We start from the raw sequence: 23288 nt of genomic DNA, 5'->3' as shown, positions 1-23288 counted from the left end.
TACACATGCACACGCGCGCACACACACACATACACACACATTATTTCAAGCTTAGCTGCTTTGGGATATATATTTAGTTCTCATTGGCAAAGTTTCTAGATGTTACAGCCAGCATTGCAGAGCAATTTCCCTGTAAGAGTTTTTATGTTGCAAAGTGTGTCAGAAGTTAATCAAAGGGTAACAATGCAAAAGCCCAGGCATGTGCTTCCTGAAGGCTCCGGCCAGCCCATGCTGTCAGTCACTGTCAAAACTATAGCATGCAGGGGCGTAGTACGCCTTTTTCTCTCCTGTGAGAAAATGTTCCTGCCCACAAAGGTCAATGCCTTTATGGCATAAATCTGTTAGCCTATTGTTTTGTATGAATCCCAAGGAGAAGTCATCTTGTCAACTGCCTGGCTCAGAGAGATGGTCTCCACTGCTTCTTACAGCAAGAGGCCAAGTCCAGCATCTTGCCTCTGACTGTATCAGCTCTGGTTTTTCCCTATCATAACCTCTGCCTCTGGTGAGTGATCACTTAGACCTGACATTGAAAACGACCATCTATGACTTGTTCTATGTCATCACTGGAGAAGAGTGCTTTTGGAATCATTAAATAAGCTATACCTTCCAGGTAGCCTAGGTGCCCTCAGAGCTTGGATACAGAAAGGTAATCCAGAAGCACATGCTATCATGCAAGCTCTGTTAAGGAAGGGCCATTTAGAAACTCTTACAGGAAAAAAAAAAGTGCTTGGAAATACACTCCTGTGTATTTCTGAGATGTTTACCATCTCCTAATCACCTACATTCCTTTTAGTCTTGACACTCATTCGAAGTTAAACAAAAACCAGTGTAAAAATGAGGCTCGACAGCTGTTTCCCAGATGTACAGAAATAACCACTGCAGCTGTCTGAAACTAGGGCACTTGCATTTGCATCAGTTTGGATTAAATCTTTTATTGATTTGGGTCATCACTTATGTAAGAAGTTCACAGAACAAAGGATTGTGTGTATCCAAAGTAGCCACTTTATATCTGCAAGCAAGAAAATAAAATTCTGGGGATTCTATCTGCCTCGTAAAAAATGAAATCTTATTCAAGATGATTTTCACTAAGAATCCACTTTGTTCACAGTGCATTTTCCCTGTGGGCTAAAATTTCACTCAATGGTCAAAGTTCATTGTCACCTTTTCCTAGAAGCTGTTTCCAGTTCCTGGAGTTAGAATTAGTTGGATATCTTCCCTCTGGGTTTTGGAACCAAACTTACCTAGGCTTGAATATGATGTTCTCATTTCTTTGTGAAAGTAGTTGAAGTAAATGCTCAATAAATGCTTATGGTATCCAAATGCCAATAGGAAAGAAGACAGGGAGGGAGGAAGGAAGGAAAACACATTTGTATTAAACTATATAATTTTAGGGAAAAAATTATAATTATAATTTACATAATCATTTTTAATTCAGAAGCACTTTCACTTTGTTGCTGCTAAAATAATGTAATACTCTCACATGTTCTGTAGTGTGGAGCTTATCAATATCTGTTGAAAATTTTCAGATGCAGGAAGTGGAAGCTATGCAAATCCAAATCCTGAATTCTCTTTCACACCCTAATTTTTTTATGGAGGACAAATGCTTCATTTTTCTTGAACTTCTTTTAAGGTCACACTCCCCGATCCCCTCCGTATCTTGATTTTCCTCCTGTATCCAGGATCCCTGCCTAGGAGTTGTTTTTCTTCCTTTCTCATCAGCACTGTCCCACCCTCCCTCCCCAAAGAGGGTTTTTTTGCGTTGGCTTTCTTTCCTTGTCATGTGTCCACAAGGGTGACACTCATGATACCAACAAATCCAGGATATCATTTTAGTGCAATAAATATTGTTTATGGCTAAAAGCCCTGGGTGTCTGACAAATATTTCAAATGCATCACATTCAAGACTGTATAGTCTTTCCTACCAGGACCACTCTTCCCACATAACCCATCTTGGGTAATGGAACAACCATCATCCACCCAGTCTCTGAAACCACAAACCCCTGCATCTTCATCAGTTTCTCCCTGGCCCTCATCCTTGACATCCAGTCAGTCAGCACATCCTGAGAGTCCTGACTCTAAAAGTGTTTGTTCAAATCTAACGTCTCCTCTAGTGCACTGGCCATCTTTGTCATGGACTACTGCTCAGCATCCACCCGTTTTGGCTAGCTTTGCCTATAGCCTCATCTTTCTGCAATGCCAAAGGCATCCTCTACCTTAAGATAAAGAAACATAAAAATAAGTGGGTGTCTGTGTCGATGACTTTTTCTTTCTCTCATCTTCATGGCATTCCTCAACTGCACCTGACTTCCATCCTCATCCTCCACCATCCCAAGCCTGTTATCCACACCATCCCATGAAAAACACCGCATTTTCTGAACTCAAAGCCTTCTTGAGGTTTTCAAAGATAGCATGCTTATTCACATCCCCAAACTCCTGTGTAGGCAGTTTTTTTTGTTTTGTTTTCTGCCAGGCATGCTTTTCTCTCTGCCCAGTGGACTAGTGCCCGTCTTTGAAGCATGAGTTTTATGAAGGTGGTCCAGTCCCTTAGAAGGCTTTTCTTTCTGTGCTTCTGTAGAAGCTGGGCTTCAGTCTGTTAAGAACAGAATGATTGCTTTTTGAGTCTCTTTTTCTTATGCACCAACCTGCAAGCCTTCTCAGGACCCAGTGTCTTTTAATTATCAGTTTTCCTCCAACGTGATTTTTATTAAATAAAACTTTTTGTCTCACTTGAAACTTGGTATTTCGTTCTTTTTTCCTGCTTCCATTCTGTTAAGACCTATATTGAATTCCTTTAATTATCTTTTTAGCACATTTTTTGTCTTCAATTAAAGAAAGATGAACAAGGTCACTCCATGTACATGATGCGAGTGTCAAATCTTTTACATATATGTTAAGTTTTCAGGTTTAATTTTTTTCCCCAGTGAAAAAATTAACCACACAAAATTTTGCTTATCCAGACATTGTTTTCATTCAATGAACTCTTATCAGAAATACAATCTATACTGTGAAGACACTGTGTAGAACAGTTAGGGTGCATGAGTGATTGTGATATCATTTAGTATAAAGACCCATTGATTAAGTCCAAGGTGTTTTGCTCTTAAAAAAAGTCCACTAATGCCCAAATAGACTTCAGTCATTATTAATCTCTCTCAAAGATCCATGAAGAGGGTCCAAAAACATCTTAAAATTCTCTTTTTATTCTTTAGTAGCTCTTTCTTATCCCTGGGGTCTCTATACACTAACCCAGAAACTAACCAATGGGGTAATTAATTAGGTCTCTCTCCTCTTCTCCTTTTCTCTGTCTCTTATATACATTTTCTAACCTCTGATACTGCTGCCCCCTAGATTCATAGCCATCAATTATCTCCAACTTGATGCATTCATTTTTCTATTCTCTGTTTTTCTCCTGAAAATCAGCTCCCTTGGCTCCATCCTTCCTAATGCCATATCTTTCCCTTCCAACCTTCCAGATTGTCATTCTCTATCAGTTATTCCAATTCTACATCACCAGAGTCCAAAGACTTTCTGGAAATGAAAGGATTATGTTCACATGAAAGGGGCATGTTATAAGGAAGACAAGGAGCAATCCAAGTGAGAGAGTTCTATTTTTTTGTTGTTGTGGTTGGTCTTTTGGGGGTTTCTTTGAGCAGAGTTGTGAACATGCCTCTTCACTTTTGTCTCATCTGTGATTAAGATATGGTCCCCTCCTTTGCATACTCCTTCACACACTGCAGTGTGATGGGGAAGGAAAACATACCCAACTAAAAAACATGCTCTGATCAAATTTCATGTGGGGCCTTCTGAGGACATCTCTGAATGCACTTATGTAAGCCTTAGTTTGAGAGGAACAGGGATAAGAGTTTAAGAACATGATTACTGGTTGCGATAAATTTAAATCTGTAAACACAGGTTTGCTTGTTGATTGCCTATAAATGTGAGTTGGTAACTAGAAGGTGAATTAGATGATGAATTTAATAAATTTATCATAAAACATATTGATCAATGATCAGCATCTGTAGTTAAGATTTTTATATTGGGTGTTTTTGGAAGATGCCAACCTAGATGGATTATAGCTAACACAGTGTCATCTGCAAATCCAAAAAAAATCTCTTTTCCCTGTCTAGTGGAACTTCCCAAGTCAATTTGTCTTTTCATGTGCTCTTAATGAAGATTGAGTTCTAATACTCCCATTTCACATTTCTTATAACTAGTAAAGCATAAAATGTCTTCTTTTGAAATGTTACACGGAACATGGTAAAAAGATGATACTGAAGAAAAATGTAATGTTAACGCTGTGCATATTTGAGTAAAAATGTTTTCACTGATAATTTCAATGCACATAAATGAAAAATGAAAAGAGTTTTCACCTTGACCTCTGTGAGGGTGAATTTGTATTCTTTTTTTTTTTTTTTTTTGGCTGTGTCTACAGCCACAAAAATTCCTAGATCAGGAGTTCCCGTAGTGATTCAGTGGGTCAAGAACAGACATAGCTTCAGACTGGCGTTTCTGCGGCTGTGGCACAGAGGCAGCTCCAATTAGATCTCTAACCTGGACTCCATATGCCACAGGTGTGGCCCTTAAAAAATTCCTGGGCCAGGGATCAAACCTAAACCACAGCAGTGACAAAATCAGTCTTTAATCCACTGGGCCACCAAGGAATGCCATGAATTTGTAACTTAATATCTGATGTTTTTGAAGTCATGGTCTTAGGTCACGATAGTGAAAATAATTTGAAGATATAGAATTCTAGAATTTTAGATGAGTCTCAGGGATTCTGCTGAAATTACTTGTACTCTTAATCCCTTCATAAAAATAACAACATATATCGGTCAGGATGAATGATGCACTTATTTGAAAAGGTAATAAATATAGTAGTCAATGGGACACCTTCTTTATTACATTTTTAAATAAAGAAATTCCATTGCATCAAAAATTTTCAGTATTCTTTCATGCTGTGGAAAATGTTCATGTCCATGTGTATGATAACAGACTTCGGATTAGACAGCTTGCCTCTACACCAGTGTGAAGTAAAGGGGCTTTTCAACATGTGGGGGACACCTTTGCAGAAGCCATATCATGGCAGAACACAGACGTGATTCATTTGCCATCTGGGAGTAATTTTGTCATTTCCAAGACCCCTCCCTGAGCTAACAAGGCAGAATACTGCTGGGGCTCTTTGCATTCAGAAAAATAAAGTTAGACTAAAGGGTTCTCAAATGGCTGTTGTTTCATCTTACCATGTCCTTTCTGAAGGCTGAATTCCACTTGTAGTGTTTGAGTGACTTGACAGGATCTTTATTTTTTCTTACTGAATTTTTGTTCTTGTCCTGAATTATGGTGTGAGGTTCTGTTTGCACTGAAAAACAAACAAACAAACAAAACAAAATAAACAAAAACCCTGAATTTATCTGGATGCTTTATATTACATATCTTCTTTTCACTTGTGTGTATGTCCTACTCATTCTGCTCTGTATTTCCATTTTCGTAGATAAATCACATCTTCACTGGACTCACTGGACTGAAAGACAAAGTTGAATAAGGTAAGCCAGTTGGGGAGCTGCTATTAACACTTACATATTGTAGCCAGCAATCCTGTGGTAAACCCACTTTTTATCAGTCTGGCTTCACAGTGGTCAGATCCAACTCCTCTTTGGTCATACCTGCACTAAGGACTGAGTTCATAAAAGCAAACACTACGGATGGGTAAAGTAATGATTGTTTTGGTCTTTTTGGCCTCAAATTGGTCAGTAAAATGTGATGGCGCCTACACACACAGAAATTACATAGACAGTTTCTTAAGGTTGGCTGAAAATTGTCAAGTAAAGGTGAGATTATGAGAAAATGTAGCCAGACTAGAATTCTCACCATGGAATTTGTCCACTGGCCTGAGAAGAGGAATTTCAGGAGGCTGCAATGTCTCAGGATGTTTCCTGCCAATTTAGAGAGACAGGCATCCTTCTCATTCTGCCGAGTATAAACTGTATAAAAATAATACGTGCTTTGAGATTGATTCTGGATCAAAGGAAGTAAAAATAGATTGAGCAGGGCCACAATAATGCATAGGTCCAGTGAGTGATAACTTTTCTAATAGAATCTAGATTCTGGGAAGAGCCTTAAAGTTCTGGATTTTTCGTCTTACTGTCTCTGGTTTTAAAGTTGCTTTTCTAGTATAAATACAATGACTTTTCTTTGAAACAATTAGGATATATATAGGTAAGTCTTTTTTTTCCCTTTTTTTATTACTCAAATGAATTTATCACATCTGTAGTTGTATAATGATCATAACAATCTGATTTCACAGGATTTCCATCCCACAGCCCAAGCACATCCCCCCACCCCCCAAACTGTCTCCTCCAGAGACCATAAGTTTTTCAATGTCCGTGAGTCAGCATCTCTTCTGCAAAGAAGTTCAGTCTGTCCTTTTTTCAGATTCCACATGTCAGTGAAAGCATTTGATGTTGGTGTCTCATTGTATGGCTGACTTCACTTAGCATGATAATTTCTAGGTCCATCCATGTTGCTAAAAATGCTGGTATTTCGTTCTTTTTGATGGCTGAGTAACATTCCATTGTGTATATGTACCACATCTTCTTGAGCCACTCCTCTGTCGATGGACATTTAGGTTGTTTCCATGTCTTGGCTCTTGTAAATAGTGCTGCAATAAACATCGAAGTACATGTGTCTTTGCAACTCATGGTTTTCTCTAGATAGATGCCCAGGAGTGGGATTGCTAGATCAAATGGTAGTTCTATGTTTAGTTTTCTGAGGAATCTCCATACTGCTTTCCACAGTGGTTACACCAATTTACAATCCCACCAACAGTGTACTAGTGTTCCTTTTTCTCCACACCCTCTCCAGCACTTATTGTTTGTAGACTTTTGGATGATGGCCATTCTGGCTGATGTAAGGTGTTACCTCAGAGTGGTTTTGATTTGCATTTCTCTAATAATGAGTGATGTTGAACGTCTTTTCATGTGCTTTTTGGCCATCTGTATGTCTTCTTTGAGGAACTGTCTGTTTAGATCTTCTGCCCATTTTTTGATGGGGTTGTTTGTTTTTTTGGTATGGAGTTGCAGAAGGTGTTTATAAATTTTGGAGATTAATCCCTTGTCAGTCGATTCACTTGCAAGGATTTTCTCCCATTCTGCGGGTTGTCTTTTCATTTTGTTTAGGCTTTCCTTTGCTGTGCAGAAACTTTGAAGTTTGATTAGGTCCCATTTGTTTATTTTTGTTTTTACTGTCAATACTCTAAGAGGTGGACCTGAGAAGATGTTGCTGTCATTTATGTCAGAAAGTGTTTGGCTTACGTTTTCCTCTAAGAGTTTTATAGTGTCTGGTCTTATATCTAGGTCTTTAATCCATTTGGTGTTTATTTTTGTGTCTGGTGTTAGGGAGTTGTTCTAATTTCATTCTTTTCCATGTGGCTGTCCAGTTTTCCCAGCACCACTTATTGAACAGGCTGTCCTTTACCCATTGTGTATCCTTGCCTCCTTTGTCATAGATGAGGTGGCTGTAGGTGCATGGGTTTAATTCTGGGCTTTCTATCCTGTTCCATTGATCTATATGTCTGTCTTTGTGCCAGTACCATGCGGTTTTGATGACTGTTGCTTTGTAGTATAGTCTGAAGTCCAGGAGCCTGATTCCTCCAGCTCCATTTTTCTTTTTCAGGATGTCTTTGGCTATTCCAGGTCTTTTGTGCTTCCAAACAAACTTTAAAATATTTTGTTTGAGTTCTGTGAAAAATGTCCTTGGTAATTTGATAGGGATTGCATTGAATCTATATATTGCCTTAGGTAGTATAGTCATTTTGATAATATTAACTCTTCCAATCCAAGAGCATGGGATGTCTTTCCATCTATTTGTGTCATCTTTGATTTCTTTCATCAGTGTCTTATAGTTTTCAGAGCACAGGTCTTTTGTCTCTTTAGGTAGGTTTATTCCTAGGTATTTTATTCTTTTTGATGCGATGGTAAATGGGATTGCTTCCCTAATTTCCTTTTCTGCTCTTTCATTGTTAGTGTATAAAAAAGCCATCGATTTCTGTGTATTAATTTTGTATCCTGCAACTTTGCCAAATTCGTGAATGAGCTCTAACAGTTTTCTGGTAGAGTCTTTAGGATTCTCTAGGTATAGTATCATGTCACCTGCAAATAGTGATAATTTTATTTCTTAAGAAATATATAGGTGAAGTCTTAAAAATATTTATATCTGGAGTTCCTGCTGTGGTTCAGGGGTAACAAACCTGATTAGCATTCATGAGGACACAGGTTAAATCCCTGGCCTTGCTCAATGGGTTAAGGATCCAGCATTACCATGAGCTGTGGTATAGGTTACAGACATGGCTCAGATCCTGTGTTGCTGTGGCTGTGGTGTAGGCTGGCAGCTGTAGCTCCAATTAGACACCAAGCCTGGGAACTTCCATATGCCATAGGTGCAACCCTAAAAAGACAAAAAGAAAATTATTTCTATTGATATACTAATTCATTTTGGGAGAATACTTTTTAAGGATGTCATCAAACACTGGTACTAACACATATTAAAAATATTTTTCTGTGATGTTCTGTAATAATGAAACACTAGTCTCAGTAACTCAAGGCTTGTTAAGTAAGCAATGGCCTAGCCTCATGATGGAGTATTAAGTAGATGTTAAAATTATGATTTTGAAAAATTTTAAATCAAAATAAAAATGTCGAAGCAACTGAAAAAGCAGTATACAAAATTATCTATATTGGAGCATTACTTCTATTTATACGTAAAGATTATACATTGAAAGAAAAAATAGTATTTGGGATGCAGATGTATTCTTGTTTTAAATAAAAATCTCTGAAATCAGCATGTGTCCTATAATTAATGGCACCTTCTAGTTACAATTGGAAACACCTGTTTTTCCTATTTTAATGGTATATCAACTAATGTTGCATCTCTCCATCAATGACAGGAATCTTAGATTTGGAAAAAATTCATTTTGGAAAAAAGTCAAATGTCATTGAGGTCTATAATTGTATTTTTTTTCCCACAATGAGTATTGTATGCACATTTATAGTAGAAGCAACTCTATATCCACTGATATATGATATTCTTCATGTCCTGATGCAGCAAAATTTTATTATATCTAAGTTTGTTTATTCAACATCTTATGCAAGTTTCAAGGGTCTACCTGGGGCGAAAAAAATGTATGGGGCACAGAATTAATTTTTACCAGATTTCTGTTTAGAAATCCAGCATACTTAGGTCTATCTATATACTTCACCTTCCATCAATATGCATCCCTCACTTTTCCCAAGTCACTCAGAGAGCCCTTAGTGAGTGTGTGCCTTCCTCATCAATTTCTCTTCAAATCTGAGTCCCTTTCTCCTAGCCCATTCCGTATGTTTTTCTCTACTGTTATCTTCCACTGACATACCTAAAATACGCTAACAAATGCTCAGTAGAAGAGACTGGGACTAAATGAGAAGGGTGGGACTTGGAGTTTGCAGAAACTTAGGTTGAAAATCTGCCTCTGGTGCTCATTGACTCTGTGCCCTTGGATAGGTCACTAACCTCCCTGCAACCCAATTTTCTCTTCTGTCACATAGAGATGTACGTCTCGTAGGGCTGCTATACACATTTCCTGCTATGTGTGTAAAGCACTGGGCATGTTTTCACATGCCTGATAAATGTTCATTTCACCCATTGTTTTTTCCATGGATGTGTGATTTTCCCAAATAGACACCGCCTCCCACACAATCCTCCTAAAGGAGCCTCATGAACTGACACTTGATCATGTCAAGCCCAGGAAACCACCCCCATTCCCATACTCTCTGCTACCCAAGAAACCTTCCCATCTGTACTCCTTAACTTTCATATAAAACCACTTTCAGAAGCCAGCCATTTCCAGCTTATACCCCCGTCTCCTTATCTCAATTCTATTTTATCATTGTATAACCCAATTAATGGCCTTGAATTCTTGGCCAACTTCATCTCTGTTGAGCAATTATTGACTTTGTTCTCACTCTCCTAGGAGTGAATCCGATGGAAAGTGTGGGGAGGTAGAAAAACAGGTGAGGTTAGGAATAATGTCCTATAATAAGCACAGCCCTGGGATAGACAAGATGGACCACAGGGAAGTGGCTTCCGCCTCAGTGGCCCCAGTATAGTTTGTGGGCACTGACGCTCTGGGGAGCCTCAAGATTACAACTGGCATCTCTCTCTGTCACCACCTGAACCACAGTTGGCACTGATAATAACCTAATCTTTGAGAACTCATTCACTAACCCCAACTCGCTAGCCTTTTGGATCTCTATTTTTCTAATTTTATTAGACAGTCAGCATACTCCTCAACCATCAGACTTCTTAAATGCCAACTTTCACCTTATTTCACGTCCTTTCATACCTGTGTTGGCTCTAATGGTTTACATTCTAACCCTACATTCTCTATACCACACCCTTCTGTTTCCAACTTGTGTTTCCTTACAATTCTCAAAGATTTTTCATTATATTTACCTACTAAAAATTTTCAGTCTCTTTCAGATCCTCTTACTGCGATATTAGGCCTTTGTTCACTCTTTCTCAAAAATGTTCCCTTAATCTCCTGCTAGTAGTAAGAATCAGGAGAGTAAAGCTATACCTCTCTCCAGAAGGAACTGGACAACCCAAAGGGTGTCCAATATTGAAAAATCAAATCCTAATATTCTGAGTTCCCTCTATTCAGAAAGGCTGTATGTTCTTATACTGGGAGTGTCCAACCGAGAATTCCATTTTCAAATCAAACTCTTTTCTGCCAAAAATTATTTATAGACCTTTGTCTTTACTGAAAAATGCAGACCCCATAGGGCAAACCAAGCTACATGAAAAGCATCACAAATGACCTCACAATAATTAAGGGTTAACAGTCTACGAAAGCAGAAAAACGTGAGAATTTAGGAATAAGCTCCTCTAGTTAGAAGCAAACATTTTGGGTTGGAGAATATGGGCAAATGAAAAGTGGGTTATAAAGGAATGGCATGTCATTTCAGGACAGAGTCGATTTACTCCCACAGCCGTAGGTGGTTCAGGATTGCTAAATTCTTCAGCGAGAAGGAACTGGAATTTATTAACAAAGCGTATTGGATAGACCTCAAAGTCACCTCATGTGTTACTTACAGCCTGTTCCAAGGAGCCAACATTCTTTAGGTGAAGACAAGCAAATGAAAAGGACATACGCAACTTAACGCCTTGAAAATGATCACATTCTCTATGACACATTCATCATCAGGCAGGACAATGAGCACATGGATTCTTTCCTTTCATTCTTTAGCCACCTCTGCAGCACACATGATTATTCCCATTCTTTTTTTTTTTTTTTTCCAGTGAGGAAAGTCTGACGCTCAGAGAGGTAAAGATCCCTACACCAGGAGCTCATAACTTGGTTTTGAATACACTGTCATGTAACCCTCCATACTGAGCTCTTAACCAAGAGGTCACATTGCCTTGCATATGGACAAGTTGGGAAGAGTGAGGACTAGATTTACTTGAGCTGTTAGGGAGGGAGAGGAGGATTTGAAAGGCTTGGGGAGGTGGGAAGTGCTAACAGAGCTTAGGAAGGTGCAGGAAGCAGAAGCAATTCCAGCTCTCCCATGCCTGCATCTTCCCAGCCTCAGCCGGTCTCTGCCTTCACCTAGTCTTCTCTCCCTACCTTCAGTATTGGTCCCAAGGAGACCGTGGATGTCTCCCCTACTTTCCTGCTGAGTGACATGTGTATATTTCTGTTCTGTAGTAAACACTTCTCCCCCTGAAGGCTCCCAACACACCTCCCCTTAAGAAAAGCAACAGCACATTGTTGGCTACTTGAAATGTGTGAAATGTGATAGTGTTTACTTTTTGGGATTGAAACCAATCACATACAAAAATACCTTTTTAGGGGAGAAAGATGTCAACTCTGCCTTGCATTCAAATACCCAATCTTTTCTGACTCACATTGAATAACCTTGAGCAAATCACTCTCTGGTTTCTTTTTTTCTGCCTGTGCTTATAGCAGCAGCAAGAAAGACCACTCCAAAGATGGCACAATCACTCAAATATTAAAGTTTTTTACGCTCTTTGCTTCTGTGCATTCTTTCCTTTTGATCTAACAAAACTTCTTAAATTATAAATTAGAGAATTCAAGGGTGGTAGGTTTTTTGTTGTTGTTATTGTTCCAAGATAAGGGAAAAGCATATGTCTTCAAAGAATGGTTAGTAGCATAGTACACTAGACCATGTCAATATTTTCATTTGACACGTGGCACATGATGCCTTGAGAAAGATGTCACATTTAGATGATTTCTTAAGAAGAAATTCATTGTTTTTGAATAGAGTGAAATGAACTTGTTATTTTCATAGAAGATGAAACACCATTGCCCATCCTTTTCCAACAGCTTTAAGAATATAAAATTAGCCATTTCACAAAATCCAAAAATTAATTTTGCCTCCTGAGATTGTTCCATTCGATCAGCTGGTAAATAAGTACTTTTCACCCTTGGGTAAAAATGCAAGAAAATTAAGATTACGTTAATCAAGGTATGATACAATGGAGAAGATAAAGATGGAATTGTTTTTCGGACTATTGTTTTCTGGAATACAACCAGCTAGGTGTTGTGAGAATTTGTCATGTTTATTTGTTTAATTTTCTAATAGTTAAAAATGTAAGCTTCTTCTGGAAGTCTTAGCTGTGCTTTTGGTTTTGGCCCCCTCTGTCTGAGTTGCTATCCTCTGAGCTCTCCTATCTGGCTGTGCACACCTATATCTGAGGATTCCTCCCATTGAATTATAAATCAACATTTGTCTCCCAGACCAGCCCCTGCATTTCTGGAGAGCAGGGAGCCATTTCATTTCTTTTCTTTATCTACCAGCACAGTGTGAGGCAGAGTTGTTACTCAGTACATGGTTTTGAAATTGAACTGAATTTGACTGTGCTTTAATGGAATCATGATTAATGATGGGGAGAGTTGTCCAGGAGAGGTTCCTTCCATTCAGTGAGATAAAAAGTTTAGAGACAAATTCCAACGTATAAATAAAATGACAAATATGAAAACAAGACCTAAGTATGACTTCCCTTCCCTAAGCCAAGAAACAATGCCAAAATCTCATCAGAACAAGTTGGCCCCAAATATGCTTATGTTTGAACAAGTCAGAAATATAGTGAGGTTAGATTTTTTTCTCAATGTATCTTCCTTGTTCCAGAATGAAGAAAATAATACAGACTTGGGAGGTCAACAAATTTCAGGGGGAAAACAAAACAACAACAACAACAAATAGCAATCAAATAAGAAAACCCTTAGATAGTCTTTGCTTGATGATCTCAAGCATCCTGATGGATCCTGTCTTTGTGCTTTTGTTTATCTTTGTGGGATCCACATTCATGGCCAAATAACTGATGGATGATTCACAAACATCATGAACCATCCAGACATGATGTGATAATAACAGCAGGGCTTCTCTATAATAGAATAGTAGATAAACATTTTCATCTATGAGTGAATTCAGACTCATCAAAATCTTGTCTGGGAGAAAGACCATCTTCTGTTTTCTCATCCCCATCTTACAGACGGCAAAGTAAATAACAAGAACTTCCCCCAGGGTTACACATCCATGGAGATCAACTAATAGTGCTCAACAACAGGCATGAAAGTCAACTGTGAGATATTCCACTATGATCAGGCTGGTCCTTGCCATCCCAGGCATTCAGTCCAATACCAGCTCTGTCCAAAATTTCTATTTGATTCCTATCATGCAAGACAAACTGCCAAATCCCTATAATTCTACATATATTTATCAAACATCTTCTCTGAGTTAGGGTCACACTGTAAATGTGTAAATAATAATATAAATGTAATTTACTAATTTTTAAATATAATTTCAAGCACTGAAAGAAAAGGTTTTATTAAACTTCTCATGAAACACTATGAAGCCAGAATTATTTTGTTCATATTTTGTTCATAAGGTGCTTAAGGTAACAGAGCTAAAGTGTCAGACCTGGAATTTGAAACCGGTTCTGCCCAAATCCAAAGCCCATTTTAAGACATCTTCCTACCCCCTGAGGATGCAGCAGGGGGTGTTTCTTAGTAACAAGACTTGGAGAACCTAAATAGGTCTTTGAGGCAAAATATGCCTGAAAATAAAACATGCTTTCTAAGCAGTAGTCATTATCAGCTTATAATTGAAAGCAAGCTTAAAGAAATGCTGCAAACTGGTACCTTCTGACACAAAAGCAGGCCGCAGACATGTGGTTGTGGTTCCAATTCACACTTCGTAAACAGGCTAACCTGATTTGTTTCTTCCTTGCTTTTGTTTCTTAGAAACTGATGTCGGCTTCATTCATGGTAGGAAATTGGTTGTTCCATGGCATAAAATCACACGTTTGTCTCACCTGTTCAACTGAATTTAGAATGGCAGCAGTTGCCTTGTGGCAATTTTATATGTGATTTGTATAAATCAGGTCTATTTGAAGATAGATTAATCTGGTCTAAAGTTATTATAATGACAACATTCCTGTGTGCCAAATACAGGATATGATAATGGAAAGAATATGGGGCTTCAGCATCCAGCTAGGCTCTTTTTTTTAGGCTAAGTGACCTTGAAGAAGTCATTCTGGACCTTTATGTTGTTACAAAGATCAAATGAGACCTAAAAGACTATGGATGTAAAGTCGTATTATTATCACCATCGTTCTTTTTATTAACAAAACCATATTAGGGAAAATATCTTCTGATAAAAGCAAATCAGCGTTCTCATTTAAAATTTTTATGAGCATTTAGATCCATTTCTCTGAAGGGGGAAATATAGAAACAACATTCAGCAGAAGGGAGCAATCTCTAAAAGGTTTCCGCGGGATCCTAAGTCTCCACTCACCTTTTTTCCCCTCATTCTCATTATCTAAGGATCACCTCTTCCTTTTCCCTTCCTTTCCTCCTAAAACCTTCACCCCAGCAGAAGAGCAAAGGATAACATGGTTAGTCTTTTGTACTCATTGCTGTTCTGTAGGGTGACCTGTGATAGAGTAGAGGTTGGCAGCCAAACAAAGCTAGAACTTAATGAGCAATTGATAAGAAAGGAAGGAGAAGGTGGGGCAGATGCACTGTGGCCAAGCAACTTAAAGGCTGGGGGAGGGCAGATCATAAAAGAAAGATCACAGGACTCCCGAGTGTTGTTGGAGCCCTTCTTTCACAATCAGAGAGAATGAAAGCTTTTCAGTCATTACTATTTTCATGTAAACAGGGGATATGTCTCTGTTTAATCTTACAGGGTAGATATAGAGAGTCCATGAAATGGTGTTTATAAAATTGTTTTGAAACTATACATTTCTAGGGAGTTCTCTGGTAGCTCAGTGAGTTAAGGATCAGGCTTTTCACTGCTGTGGTGCAGGTTGGATCCCTGCCCTGGCAATTCCTTATGCTGCAGGAGTGGCCCCCTGAAAAATAAACTATACAGTTCTGTACAAATGTTATTAATACCCCTACCCTCTTTACCCTCATCCTTACTTTTCCAAATATGCAATTTGAAGCACGCTCATAAACGGTTTGCCTTTTCAGGTGTGGTTCACACTATTGCACAAGAATTAATTTGATCATTACTTCTTAGCAAACTTTTTGTGTAGATAATTAATGTGCCAGTCTAAACTTCTTGTTAAGTGTATCTGTTTTCCCTGTTCTAAAAAATCAGGTGCATTATCATAAGAATTTTTGTCTTATTCTTAGATATGTCTTATTTACCCATTTTTTAATCCATTTTTGTCTTATTTATTCATATATATAGACATACACTGAATGCCTCCTGTATGCTAGTTATTATGCTGAATTCCACAGATAAAGCAACTGCCATTTGTAATAGCCAACAAAGGATATCAGGGAATACTGATCTCACATAATAATGTTATTACACACACATAAACCTACCTTTCTTTCTCTCTTTCTCCTCGCTTTCCCCCTTTCTTTCTTCCATGGACAAATCAGGTCTAAAATTGGGATGACATGTCTGCCTCATGGGAGTTGTGAGGATTTCTTGAGATGATGTTAAGAGAAAGTCTTTCGAGAGTTCGTGGCTAGGAATAATTGAGAATAAGTGGAAGTAATTATGGCCCAAAGGGCGTGAATGAAAGGAATTCGAAGGCAATGTCAAAACATCATGCGCCTCTTTTATTATTAAATCCAAAACTCTCATGAAAGGATATTGTGGCCATTAATCACCATCCCCATCAGCATGCTCATCATTCTCCCTGTATAATCCATGGATCACATGAGGAAGCTGCTAAGCAAGGGAATTTAACGTCTTCAGGGTTGCCTGACTACTTCATGGCGGGCCTAGGCGGAAACTCCACATCTGTTTCTAACCTCACTTCTTTTCCTTCTTCAGGAGAAACTGTCTGATAGCAGCATCCCATAGAGTTATAGCTCATTTTCTCTGGACACTTGCCATGTTCTTAATGTCCACTTGAGCTATATATATATTTTTAAAATTCCTATGGCTTTGGGGTCAAACTTCCTGCTTAGTGGTCTTATCCCCCCAATTGGATATCAAGTAATTTTTGGTCAGGACTTTTGTCTTACTCTTATGTGTATGTCCTACATTTTTTGTATGTGTAGCTATGTATGAGGATATATCAATGACACAGACTCAGAATACTTGTTGAATAACTTACTTCCCAGGTGAGCATTGTGGTTTGATCCTAGTGTATAATCAGTACTTGTAAACTATTAGACTCCCCTAGAAGACAGGTTGCTGGGTTCAAGTCCCGAATTTCTAATTCAGTACATCTGCAACAAATTTTCATTTCTAAAAAGAGTCTAGGTGATGCCGATGCCAGCAACTGGGGGCTTTTGAGAACCGCCGTTAACGACCATGGCTGTAAAGAATGCATTTGTAACATGTAATGTGTTCTTCCTAAGTTATAAGTTTCATAATTAATGAGCTTCTGAGAGGACATTTTTAACTTTGCTAAGGTACCAGGTTCTGAAATGTTGCAGTAGTTACTAGATCCTACATTTGCTTGCCCACTGTTAAAAACTGTTTTCTTATTGAAGCTAGTGATGAGAGGCCTAGAAGTGAAGGGATCTCACTTGTCTTTTTCCAGTTTAAAGTCTAACCTATCTAAAGTTCAAAGGCACAGATTGATTTTTTCTGTCTATGGCCTAATCTGGCTCCAGTTATAGAGGACGTTAGAAAAGGCTAGATTCACATTTTGGTGTCACTACCCATTAGTGACTTCACGCATCTGAGACTCAATGTCCTCGTCAGTGTTTGCACACTGGGCCCCTCACGTTGGTCTGAATGACGTTGTGAGCATTAAAGGAAATGATATAGGTGCGCATGACCCACACAGGAAGTGTTCACACCAATGGAAATCCACTCAATACTAAAATTTCTTCCTTTCTTTTTTTTTTTTTTTGGTCTTTTTGCCATTTCTTGGGCCGCTCCCGTGGCACATGGAGGTTCCCAGGCTAGGAGTCAAATTGGAGCCATAACCACCAGCCTATGCCAGAGCCACAGCAACACCAGATCTGAGCCACATTTGTGACCTACACCACAGCTCATGGCAACGCCGGATCCTTAACCCACCGAGCAAGGCCAGGGATCGAACCCACAACCACATGGTTCCTAGTCGGATTTGTTAACCACTGAGCCATGACGGGAACTCCTAAAATTTATTTCAGATTAAAGAACCATGTGCTTGTTAATTCCTTCACCTGTTTGGCTTCTGCTCATTAGTAGAACGAATTTGAAAATAAAAAAGTCACTCGAAAAGCTTAGGGTTCTGGCTATCTTAAGGGTCTTGAGTAGTGAAGATAATGAGAAGATAGGTTCCACAAAATTTAAGGAATTATTAAATATTTTTTTCAAACTATTCTCTTAACTTTTATTTTTTTATTGAAGTACAGTTGATTTACAATGTTTCAGGTGTACAACAAAGTGATTCATCTATATATATATATGAATATATATATGCATATATACACATATTGCTTTATCAGGTTCTTCTCCATTATGGGTTATTATGAGACATTTAACATAGTTCGTACAGTTCCCCATGCCATACAGGAAGTCCTTGTTTATTTTAAATATAGTAGTGCATATACGTTAATCTCAAATACCTAATGTATTCCTCCCCTTCTTTCCCTTTTGGTAACCATAGGTTTGTTTTCTATATCTGTGAGTCCCTCTCGGTTTTGTGAATAAGTTCATTTGCATCCCTCTTTTTTTTTTTTTTTTTTTTTTTAAGAATCCACATATATTTCTCTTTCTGACTTAGTTTACTTAGTATGATAATCTCTAGGTTCACCCATGTTGCTGCAAATGGTGCTACTTCATTTATTGTTATGGCTGAGTAATATTTCATTGTACAAATATATCACACCTTCTTTATCCATTCAACTGTCAGTGGACGTTTGGGTTGTTTCCATGTCTTAGCTACTGCAAATAATGCTGCTATGAACACAGGGGTACATGTATCTTTTCAAATTAGAGTTTTTGCCTCTTCTGGATGTGTGCCCAGGAATGGGATTGCTGGATCATATGGTGACTCTAGTTTCTTAAAGAACCACCATACTATTCTCTGTAGTGGCTGGAATACCCTTTCTTTTATATATTTCACTTTTGTCTTTGATATTTAAATCTTAAGGGGTAAACAGAAAAGCACAAACTGTTTCCCTTTAATTGTGTTTAAGTTTTTTTTTTTTTTTTTTTTTTTTGCCTTTTTGTCTTTTGAGGGCCATGCCCACGGCATATGGAGGTTCCCAGGCTAAGGGTCCAATAGATCTGAGCTGCATCTGTGACCTACACCACAGCTCACGGCAATGCCGGATCCTTAACCCACTGAGCGAGGCCAGGGATCAAACCCGCAACCTCATCGTTGCTAGTCAGATTCCCCTCCACTGCACCACAACAGGAACTCCTGTGTTTATGTTCTAAAAAGGAAGAGGCTTGTTAAAATGAAACATTCTTGTGTAATGATACAAAAATTGCATATAAGATAAAGATTAGTGAAATATTATAAACAAAGTGATAGGTAATGTCATTTTTAAAATATATATATATATATATAGCAATAGCAATACCATTTGTTTGAATAGCATGTTGTACCTTCAAAACAGTCTCCCAGGCATCACACCAAATAATAATCTTAAGACATAAGCAAAGCAAGTTATTATTTTACCCATTTTACATTGAAGAAACCAAGGCTCAGAAACACAGACATCACTAATTGCAGGAAGTAGGACATGAGTTCTGGTCAACAACTATGCTGTCCTTTTTGTGACAAATAAAATCATGTAAAAAAAAAATCACAATATATTAATTCTACTACTCTTTCTTCTCCCCCATATGCAATACAGAATCAAGCAGAACAAGGACGTATTTTCAGAAAAATGTATTACAAAACATTTTTGTATAGAAACTGTTGTAGGGTGTGTGTTCTTTAGAAAAATAACAAGTGTTACGGTGCTGGTTTTTCATGAAACTTACATAAAGACATAGCAGCTTAGAAAACTGAAAGCCAACAAATGCCTGTTTTGTGCTAGCCACTCATCTGTTGGCTTTTTTTTGTGTAATTGTCACATAGGGTTATCATGTATTATACTGATTTTACATTTGGGGGAACTCAGGTATGGAGGTGAAATGTCTTGACCTAGTAAACTCATGGATAAGAAGAGCTAAGACTACTTTGGAAATTTGACCCATGTGGCTTGAGGGTACTTGTCTATCTGAAGCCTTCTGCCTCCTAAAAGGGAGACAAATAATTGTCAGTCTGCTGTTCCCACTTCCCATACTCCTCTCTCTTATGTGGAGAGACGCCCCCATTCAATGCCGGGTACACGGGGGAAGTTGTGATGTTTTTATTAAAAAAAGACCCACTGTACCTTTTTCTTTCTCTTGACAAATAGCGTATTCTTTCAAATACATACCAGCCCAAGGGAATCATGTGTAATAAGAAAAAGAGAGATAAATGAGTCTAAAAAGAAAATCAGTCAGATTATACTGATTAGCCTCAAGTATGGACACATTCAATGGAAACTGGTTCAAGTCTATGCTTTCCAGGAAGGCAGAGGACTCAGTCCAGATGTAAACAGTTAAGCCTAGGAGGGGATCCTCTGAGCAAAAAGCTACCAGTTTTAATGATAATTGATTTGCTAGTCCATAATGAAAGAATATGCTTAATTTTACACCCTCCAGAGATCTCTGAGCCACTGTGCAAACAAAGACCTGAATGCCATGGAGAGAGGCTACTTGATGGAAATTAAAGATAAGGGAGCTGATCACTAGGAATACTGTGCAGCCATTACCTGATCCTGCAGAAACTCCACCTGAGCAAGAGAATCACAAAGCCTTTTCCATATTCTTTGAGATGGCTTTGGAATCCGTTTCATATTTCATTCTGCTCTGGAAGTGTAGAATAGTGAGGGAGGCATAGCTTTGGGGTCAGACATACAAATATTCAAATCTTTCTCTGCCACTTACCAGCCAGAAACCAAAACTCAAGCCCACAAATATGTGGTTCCAAACTCCTTATTGTTTCTTTGAATTATACTCTCTCTACAAACAGACACTTCTCATCAGCCTCTTAGGTTTGGAACTAACTTATAGTTTAAGAAAAGCAAAAGTAATATTTATGGAGTGCCAATGTGCTCATCACACTGCAGGTACTTCCACATATATGCTTGGTACTTCCACATATATGCTTGATATATCTTATATACCATGTGTATGATATCTGATAAATTTTGTGCCTAATGTATGATATCTTTGGAAATAATTTATAGTTTAAGGAACATAATATTTGATATCTTTGGAAATAATGTATTAAGAAAAGGGGAAGTAATATTTATTGAGTGCCAATATGCCCATTATATATACATTATATCTATATCTACATATAGAGATACACACTTATACATATGCATAAGTATCACTTAAGTGACATAATAATTCTTGAAGTGAGTCTCAGAGGAATTAAAATTGAAGTCAATGAGTGGCTACTGGAATTTGGTTTTACAAAGCCTTGATTCCAAAGGTACACGTGGGCTTAGGATCAATCTTCTCTCAATTAAGAGGGGAAAGAATAAAGATTTTAGTATAGAAAAATCTAAAGCAATAAATCTGTGCATGATCTCCGGTGATGTCTGTAATCTCTTTGAAGGTAGGGAGAGTCCTCCGTGATATACGGCACGGCACTTGCACTAGGAATGCACAAGAAATGTGTAACGATAGAGAACATTGGTAATTTGTTAGCCTCTGGAGTCTGAGCAGTACATGTTTATTATGACGATATGTTACAGTTAAAAGGTAATGAATTTTCCTATTATGTATCTAGATCCCTATCTATTCCTATTGATCTAGATATCCATATGAATGTCTAGATAGACAGGCAGATAACAGAGATTGAGACAGATAGATACTGCCAATTGGAATACTTGGTTCCAGTTGTGTTTTGCTGCTTCTCCTTAATTGTTTTTATTTTTCTCCAGTAATGGGACTTTTCTTTTGATTTTTACTCAGGATTTTAGCAAAAATGTGAATCAATATTAATAATATTTAGCAATTTTGGACCCCCACTTAAATCTCCTACACCCCCTCTCCCTTTGTAGAAGGGGCTCGAACATCCCAGTGCATAGATGAGGAAGATATAAATCCCAAGATGAGCAAAGCAGTTTCTTCAGGATACAGATGAAACAGGGATGCACAAAGGCTAGAGGCCAATCTTCCGGCTTCCTGATCTAATTAGTTGGTTTTTGCTCATTTTGCCTATTTCGCTATTTCATTTCTTTTCTAAGTGTACCTGTGAAAGGAGAGAGTGTACTGACAATTCAGAGAAAAAAAGATGGGATTTAGAGGTTCTAGAACTAGCCACTCTGCGGGGTACAGAAAGTAAAATGGTGGGGGCCAAATCTGAGATGCTATTGGACTAGCAATCTTTCCTCTGTTTTTAGTTCTGCTCATGATGAAAATATGCAAAACAGAACAACATCCCTGGCACATGCATCACATATCATACAGTTTTAATGTCTTGGAGGGCACGAGTGTCTGTAGTCTGTCGTTATTCTGACAACTGCCGTATTGTTGAGCTCCTCTGTTACATCAAGGTGTGTTAAATGAAACAGGATGGTCACTAACTGATGGAGAGGTCAAGTTGCGAAGTGGAAGGTATGACCCCCCCCAAGCTTGTGATAAACCATGTATTTTGGATGAAAACAACATGCAAATTCAAAAGTTTGAAGTTCTTTATTCCCAAGAGCGGATACAGAGTTCAACTAGTTATAGTCTCTTGGAAATTCTCTCTGGTGGAATCCAAGGATTCCATCATAGAAAATAAAAATGGTGGCTCAAAGTACATCTATACATGATGAGAGAAATGATATGAACAAGGAGGAAGCTAAATAAGAAAATAAAGGGTAAAAAAAGTGGGAGGGAAGGATGAGATGGTTAGGAGGAACCATTGGGAGTTATTTACACACGGGGTTGTAGAGTTAAACCAAATGTCCCATTTTGGAAAAGAATGCCAAAGAAAGGCACGTTAGTTATTCCAAAAGTGTGTGTCAGTCCTGAGAAAGACATATGTAGGCCTTACCTCATAAAGTTTATGTTGCAATTTAGGTTATCTCTCAGCCTCTGGAAACTTTGCACTTCTTACTCCAATGCTCTTTAGGATTTCTAGTTCATCTTCTGTGAGGTTGGCACTAGAACAGCAATCCATCAGTATCTATTGAAGAGAGAATAAGAGGAGGGAAAAATGGAAGCAAGAGAAGGAGGGAGAACAGAAGCCAAACAGGAGACTGAAGAGCCAATAAAAAACACCTTCCACACAGAGTTCATTTCATACATTTTTTCATTCCATGGACTATACCAAAAAATACTATAAAAGTAGTGCTGAATATGAATTATGGTTTGGAATGAAGTGATGTTCATGATAATGAAAAAAACCTGCTACTCTGGCAGCATGTTTGTTATTCCTTTAAAATATGTATAGAAAAAGTAGGGAAGTACATTTATTGGAGTGTCAATAATTTTTCTCTTAGTATTTCCCCCCCTCCTATTAATATAATATCCTGTATAGCTTTACGATAGTAATAATAGCAACTAATGAAACTGAAATGTCTGAGAGCACATAGGAGCATCCTAAAACAGCTCCAGAGAGAAGCTGGCTCACTCAGGCCACATTTCTTTTAGGCACTCTGGCACATCTATGTGTGCTGGATATTTTTGTTTGGTGACCCGAAAGGATGCTCAGAGGTGTTCTTCACCTTTCGTCTCTTTTCCAGGAGACCATCAGTGTTCTTCTCATCATGCTCTTCTGTCTCAATATTT

At 38.2% G+C, this 23288-nt stretch overlaps 1 protein-coding gene across 9 annotated transcripts in view; it reads left to right on the top strand.

The window, feature by feature from the left end:
- TENM4 (teneurin transmembrane protein 4) overlaps positions 1-23288 on the top strand; it is a 2941714-nt gene that overhangs the window by 1115182 nt on the left and 1803244 nt on the right. For all 9 annotated transcript variants that reach the window (XM_084975397.1, XM_084975391.1, XM_084975384.1 and 6 more), the window contains exon 5: positions 5489-5540. The gene's annotated coding sequence lies outside the window, so the exon portion shown is untranslated. The remainder of the gene's footprint in view (positions 1-5488; positions 5541-23288) is intronic.

The sequence above is a fragment of the Sus scrofa genome, chromosome 9 (assembly GCF_054392235.1).
Source record: "Sus scrofa isolate SSC_HxYL_T2T_F1_AM1 chromosome 9, Sscrofa_HxYL_maternal_Yorkshire_Landrace_v2.0, whole genome shotgun sequence".
Taxonomy (NCBI): domain Eukaryota; kingdom Metazoa; phylum Chordata; class Mammalia; order Artiodactyla; family Suidae; genus Sus; species Sus scrofa.
Note: the sequence above shows the minus strand (reverse complement) of the source record. Positions and strands in the feature narration are given on the sequence as shown.